Raw genomic sequence first — 8,041 nt, 5'->3', positions numbered from 1 at the left:
GTTGCTGACCTGAATGACTGAGCTCTTCAGTTTCTTTACCTGAAAGTCTGTATTGCACAAAATTAGGGTCATAATTAATCACCTATTCTTGTAAACATAGCTCTGAAAAGCTGCGCAGCTGGCTGAAAATAATTAGGCCACATTCTGAGTGCGGCCAAAATAAAGATGCTTAGAAGATACTGGTTACAAATCTCTGGTAGTTTAAGTTGCAAGGCAATTACCAGATACTACCGATGTGTTTGAGGTGGTAGAGGAAAAACAGCCCCATGCTGTGCTGTGCTGACTGTGAAATGATTTGAAATTGTAGTATTAAAGCTCATATCACAGCAAAGTAGCATGAAAGGCAAGTGAGTCGCAGCACCGGGTAGTGTTGAGTCAGAAGCTAGATACTGAAAACAGTATTTAGACACCTAAATAGAATGACATTTCCAGTGGTGTTGAGCACCCAACAGCTCTGCTTGACTTTCACAGGTACTCAGCAGGCAGTGACAAACAGACAACTGACTTTGAGGTTGTCAATCTGGAAGGCAGGTTTTAGTGCAATTGCTTGTATTTAGGATTGTTCCAGCCTCCAGCTGGAAACTGCAGGTAGCACAGAAGGTGACAATTCAGTTCTTAAATGGGATGTACCCCCCCAGGGACCAGGTGATGGATGACATGACCTGAACTGAACGCCTTGTAAGTGGTGAGTGGGTTTCTGCAGTGCTGGTTTTGATCAAGCTATTGTCAAAGTCTATCAAGACCTCACCATTTTGTGGTCAACTGAGGCTACATGAGAAGAAGCTCTTGGCATACCATTATCTTCTGGCTGGACTTTGCAAGTCCAGTTTGACTGGGAGAGCAGTGATGTTTTTTTAGGGCAAGCTATAAAATTGTCCCTGGGGCTCAGGCCTGCTGAGTGGTGGCGATAACCTGTAACTTTGCAACACCTTTATTTTTCTTGCTTAAACTGTTTTGCAGTGGTGGTGGTTGGCTTTCATTGGACATTTCTGTTTTGTAGTCAGTCTTGGTTGCTGGGTTTTCTCTATTATGGAAGTTCTGGATAGGCCAGGTGGATAATTTTTGTGTTATCTTTGGGTGATACCCCATTTTGATGTAAAGCAGCATAATTCTGTTAAATGCAGTGAAACTGTTATTTTGCAGCAACCTCACATCTGGCCCTGAGACCCCAGACAACTCAGGGAAAGAAAAAAATATGATAAGGGAACAGTAACTGCATAATTAACTATTCCGAAGATTGGAAGTCATAAAAGTCAGGTTGCACACACACCTTAACTCTGTCCCTTTGTCAACAGGTGGTACGATCAAAATTTAAGTGACACTTCTGCTTTCTTCAGGCTGCTGGCTCTGCTGTGCTGAATCTCGCCTGTTCAAATTTCCAGTGAACCTTCTTGCATTCTCTTCTGGTTCTTACCCTGCAGTTATAACCTCGGTATTGGGAGAAAGCCTGGAAAATTTCAGAATGAAAACTGAAACCTTCCAAAAGGTAGGAGCAAATAAAAAACAGAGGATATTAATATAGCAACAGCTGGACTTCAGCTTTAATAATGTATATTTTTTAGAGGACATAGCGATTCAGATCAGATACAGGTATTTCTGCATGCTTCTGTTAAATCAAGCCTCTTGCCAATAACACAATGAGAGGCTGGTACACTGTATTAAAATATTAATTACCAAGCCCCTTTCTTTTGATGGGTCTGCTAAAGATACTTCAAATGGATACGTGAGAATTGATCAAAGATTCTGCAGGTTGTTGCCACTGCTCACTGAGCATTTCAAACCAAAGAAGAACCTGACTCCCATGAAAAAGATACTGTGTTTTTACAAGCAATAAAAAACCACTGGTCACTTGATTGCTATGGGGATGGATATAACTATACTGGGCTTTCTTAAGGCAGAGAGCACAATCTAAGAGAAACAAAAAAAGACATGGGAGAGGGAGGGAAAGAGCGAGCGCGAGAGCTGAATTGATTTCAGTCTGTTCAGGTCTAGCTGGAAAACACAATGCAGCGAAACGGTCCCTTAGTCAGCAAGCTTCTTTTCCTAGGTTTTTCCCATGGTTTGAAGTGGAGAGGGAGGGATGGTATTAGAAAAAGTGTGTGTGTGAGAGAGGGATAAGGCTGTAGGGAAGGCAGAGAGATGAGAGACATCATTTGGAAGGGTGCAAAATAGTCCATTCCTTCTGGGGAGTGGAAAACTTTGATGTCCGTGTCTCTGGTTTTAAAGTGGCAGTGTCAGGTTCAGGCTGAAAGGCCCTGGTATTTGAATCTTTGTCTGTGCTTGCACTCGGGACTTTGCCTATGCACACACCTGCACATCCAAACACCTGCTAAGGCACCCACGCAGCAAATGGGCCTTGCACTTCAGAGCATGCGACAGAAACTAAGCACGTAGATGGCTTCACTGATTCCTTGTACAGAGGTTCATGCTGAAAAAAAAGCACGTTTGTATGCGTGGAACGAGATATAAGCAACAGGAAAAAGTGCCATGGGCTTTACCCCTTTAAAAAAGCTATTCTACTCCTGGCATTTTTAATGCAGTTATAAGGCTCAGAGTGTGTTACAAAGCTCATAATGTCTAAACAGATGGAGAAGCACAGTTACAGGTAAGGAGAATAACCTATGAGAAGCATTGTGATTTGTCAGTCATCACATACTAGTAAATTCAGTTTCAAGAGTCACAACTGATGTCTGTAAGTCGGAAGTCCTGTCTCCTCTGCAGGGTCACAGGCATCTTGCACAGCCTTGCTGTTTTGTACTTTGAGACGCATTTCAATATAATGCTACTAATAATTCCAACACACTAACAATGGTAAGTCCACTGCAAGCCTGGAGAAAAAGAGAAAGGACCAAATTTATCACTTGTGGTACTCAAGTGAATTTTGGTAAGAGTTGATCCAGAGTGCAAGTGGCTCTTTCTCCTTTTCTCCCTTCCAAGAGCAGAAAGCTTTGCACTCATGGTGGAGCTGTGAGGGCTCGTGCTCTGCTGGGTAGCAAGTTAATCTCACTGGAATCCGCACCCAAAAATTGCACCAGGCACTAACAGGCTGCAAAAGCAGAAAAGGTATTTGAGAACTATGCACTTTCAGATCAAGCCAATGACAGATGTAAATGTTCCTGTGATGGTCTTAGTCTGTGAGGTCTCAGTTTCTAGCAAGAATAGAAGCATATGTGCATGGGGTGGCTTGTGGGTCCTGATGGGAGACAGACAATGGATCAATTTATGTTCAATTGACAGACCTCCTTTACTGGAGGGGGACATTTTGACTTGAATCCCTGGAATGTCGGCATTTTCCTTCCCAATACTCATTTTCAGTTTAAATAGATAGAGTGAAAGGCCCATTTTCATGGCAGGTGGGCTAAAGAAGGGAGGTTTTAATGACTCTTTATTCTTGGATTTATAATCTGACACGCTGTACGCACATGTGTTTGTCACAAAACTGTGTGAGGTGCCCACCACCCATCCATGCATTGTCTAGCAGATGTTAAAGCCATCAAGTGTGTTTGCTTCCAGTTCCAAAGGAAAACATTCTCTATTTTGGGATGTGGGATTTTTTTTTTTAAACTGATCTAAACAAACAAACAAAAATAGTCTTGGAGAGGTAGGGCTTACATGATCATAAGAAACCTGTGTAAATGAGGATCTAAGGCCTGTTCCCTGACCCATAAACTGGGTTAGTAATTAGCAGTTCCTGCAGTTTGTTGTTCTCGTCACAAAACCTGAGGTTAAGTTGAGGCCTATTTAAAAATCACGTGCATTAGCAATACAGGGTACCTAAACACACAGTTACTGCAGTGACAGAGCATTAGTTGCTCCTTATGATAATACCTCAGAGCCTGCAGTCACAGCAGAAGTCGTGGCATGTGAGGTACTGTAGCAGGATAGAAAGCACAGTGCTTTCCCCAAGGGGTTTATGGCTGAAGGCCCCAAACCTACGTATGAATCTGCTAGGTGGGACCTTGCACTTGGCGTGGTACTCCATTGCAGGACTAGGACCTACACTGTATGGACAGGGGGATAGCTTACTCTATATTTTTTTAATATACATGTGTGCTTCATTAATAAGAGAATAGAGGGTAAAATTTGCCTTACGGCTTGGCTGAACTGAATAAGGAATAAAGGTCATTTTTAGCACCAACTGGATTCCTGTTACTGCACTATAAAGCTCTTAACTTCAGATTGATGAATTCTGTGTTTCAGTGAGGAGATAAAACAGAATTAACCAGCAAGATATAAAAAATGGCAGCCTCCTGATTGAGAAATCCTACTGTGCAAGACAGGACTACTAGTGAAATACTGCCTCTGGCTGTAGGGGGAGAGAGAAGGAAGCCTAGAACTCTAGTAATTCTGCAAATTTGTAATTGTTGCAGGTAATTAGGCTGTGTCTTGGTTGCCTGGTTAAGGGAGACCCAAAACTGCTTGTAGGATTAGGTTTGCTCACTTTCCTCAAGCAACTTATTACCTTGTAAGTGATATGACAGTGAAGCCTCCTCCAAGAGCAAGGCACCCCTCTATACCCACCGGCACATGATGAGTCAGGACACAGCCAGAGTTGCTCATGGCAGGCGAGGAACAGTATGAAGTAGCCATGTAGGTGGAAAGCAGATGCAGGATAATACAGTATCATACTCACTGCTACACCGAGGATACTCTTACATTGCTTTATAAACACTCCAAAAAGTTTTGGAACAACCTGTGGAATTAATGAAAACTGAGCTGAAAATCTCTAGAAACAAGTTTGTAAGTCCTGATCTTACTCTCAAAGAAGCCACTGGGTATTTGAATGTTTAGTTCCTCAGGCTCTGAGTATGAAAGGAAAAAGCCCCTAAAATATCTTCATAGGTAGCCCCTATAAAAGAACAAAATTCAAAAGCATTCCTTCAGGAGATCAAGGAGGGTCCAGCCTTTGAAGCCTGGAGGATTGGGAAATTTAAAGATCTTTGTGGCAATCATATTGTGCCATTAGAAATCTACCATTTGGAATTGTAAAGCGTTTAAAAGGAATGATTCCAAATTCCACAGCTGTCTGGTAAGTGACAACTTGATGTGGCCTGGGGGGGAGGAAGAAGGTCATTGTTGGGAAAACAGTTAAAATGAACATTTTCTGAACAGATGCTTTAGATAATACTTTGATAAATGAGGTTAAAAACAAATAAAATATTCTAGGTGACTTCCAGAAAATAACAGATTAGTAAAACAAACAAACAAAACTCAAAATGCAACAACAAGAAATAGGTATATGGCTGGTACTTAGCAAATAACAGAGAATTGTTCAAAATAAAACGAACAATAAACAGAGTTTGAACCAGCAAGATGAGACAATTCTGCCAGCTATGGGCTGTGATACATTTTTTTTATTGCACTGCAGTTTTGCCAAGCAAGACAGCTTCTGGAAGGCTCGGGTGTTCATTTTGATACACTAAAATATTTGAGAATCCATTTTATTGCCTTTTTTTCCAAACCATTCAAGCAGCTCAGCTGCTGATCAAAATACAAAAGCATTGCATGTGCCCAGCAAGTGGATAATGAAAGTGATCCCTTCAGTTTAGTATCTTTGTCATAAGTGTGTAGTGAGAAAAGTAAACAAACAGTGTCACTGATGACAAACTGATTTATGGAATTGTTTGTTTTCATAATTTTCAGCATAATTATGACTAAAAGTCCCAAACCTGTGGCTGCTAGAACCTTGTAGGGATGGCTGCTGGCTGGGTGCCCTTAGTACTCATTAAAAGCTCCTTGTGGATGTGGTTTGGAGGCACACAGAATAGGGTCTGTTGGGATTATTTGTAAGGGAAGTTTTTTCCTTGCCCTTTAACAGAACCCATACCAAATAGCTTCTAATCCTGATTTCTTCTGGCAGACCTTTTATAGGTAAAACCAAATCAGTATGTATAATTTGGGATAAAAAGGAGAAAATTCACCCCCAAATTCAGCATAACCTTTTAATTTTATCCTCTTTAATCCTTTGATAATTTTTGTGCTTCTCCTGCAGAAAAGCAATTTTGCTAATCACCTTTGTGCCAATCCCTGCATTCCTGACAATAGCGTGAACAGCTTCCATCAAAGTCTTTGATGTGGGAAAGACACACACACACATATAATCTGAAAACAATTCAGCTCCTTGGTTCTCAATGGTGAGCACTCTGCTTCAATAGAGTGCAAGTTCCGTGGAGGTTTCTAATCCTTTCTGCCAAACAGAAGAGACACAGTCAGGTAGCACACCTTATTCAGAAGTTAAAATAACATGTTACTTGCTCTCAGAGAAAATCAAAACAACTCAAGATCAAAAACAGATTCCGCCAACCCTAACAGGATAGACTTTCTACTCAGATAACTCTTGATCTAAGTGTGTAACAAGTAACCTGCTTTAATCCCTCAAAGCGATGGTGTTACAGATAAGTACTGTAGTAGCAGAGGAGGTGTCTTAAATTTCAGAAATACACAAAAGCATTGGTTGGAAGGAAAAACAAAACAAAGAGCTGTCCACATGATTGTGTCTTTAGCTGGAAAGGTGTATTTGAGGGCACTGCAAATAATAAAACCCCTTGAAGACAGAAAAAAAAAAAATTGACAGGCAAGTATTGAAATGGTGTTTCTTCCAAGCTGGATTTCATTGACTTACACTGTTAAAGTATGAACCTTACAGATATAAGCCCCCCAATTTTTAGCTTACAAACCCTGCAAGCCATGATGCTGGAATGGTCTTCTACTTCAGCACAGAACCCTAACCCATTTTCTAGAGGTTCAGAGTGGTCACGGGCCATGAAAGGATTGGGAACTTTGACTGTAAGATTTGGGAAGGATACATAATTGACTTGATTATACTGCACTGAGCACCTGCAGTGAGTCCTTTATTAGAGTATGGAAATAATCATGCTACAAATACAGTTTTAGTAATGATTCAGAATCTTCCTTGGTTCTTGCTCCTACAGACACCTATACATGCACTTAACTTTGGCATTGCTCTGAAGACTAGTGCCATTGGGTTCTTAGCCTGTGATGCACAGCTTTGACAGCTCCACAGCAGTCACAGTAGCTGAAACCATGCCTGAGAACAAGTGTATGCAGTTGCACGTCCATTTCTCTTTAAAAAAATCCAAAGAAAATAATAGATGATACCTATGTTTTGGGCAAAGAATAACTATTGGTACTATGTTGTAAGGCAATTACCCATACTAGAAAACAATGCTACATTTAAGAGCAACGTATCATAATTTTTTCTTCATATTAGTCTGTATCCCCTGTCTGGAGCATGTTTGACCCTCTCCATGATTACTGCATGCAAGCACATTTCATCTTAGTCAAATACTTCATAGTTGGTTATACCTTGGGTCACAAATTGGATAGCACTAAGACCCTGTTCTACAGATGCACTTGTCCATACCTTGGTCCTGCTATCCCAGAGGGTCACACTGCACGTGTTACTTTGCACCCAGGCTCCTTCTGGATGGCACCAAGTAGTTTCCTTTGTAAAGTGGCATGGCCACAGACTGAAGACTACGGTACACTGGAATATGGGTGTCACACAGTGCAGGGAGACATGTGTTATGCAGATGTTGCCTCTGTAGAGTAACAGAGCCTAAGACCAGACAGGACCCCCTTTGACTGTCTCAGTCTGATATCTTGAGTTAGGACTCAGGCCAATTCCTGGTTTAAGTTTTAGTAGTTGTGGTCTAGCCATGCTTTCTCTCTAAAGGAAAAAAACCCAGAACTGCTATTGTTTTTTAAAAAATCCAGTAATGGTGGATCTACCATAAATCTTGATAAGCTGTTTCAACAGTTCATTTTCTTCACTACAAAAGCATGCTTTGTTTATGAATTTGTTTCCCATCACCTTCTGTCAAGAGATCTTATCTCTTTGTCTGCTAAATAGAAGATCCTGGTACTACCAGATTTTTCTTCCTGTTTCAGTGCTCATAAGGTATGATCACCTCGCACCTTAACCTTCTCTTTAGAAAGCTAAATAGACTGAGCATTTTGGGTCTTACTACAAAACATGCTTGACAGTCCTGTAATCATTCTTACTACTCTTCTTTGAAAC

This window comes from Aquila chrysaetos, chromosome 11 (genome assembly GCF_900496995.4).
Source record: "Aquila chrysaetos chrysaetos chromosome 11, bAquChr1.4, whole genome shotgun sequence".
NCBI classification, from domain to species: Eukaryota; Metazoa; Chordata; class Aves; order Accipitriformes; family Accipitridae; genus Aquila; species Aquila chrysaetos.
Note: the sequence above shows the minus strand (reverse complement) of the source record.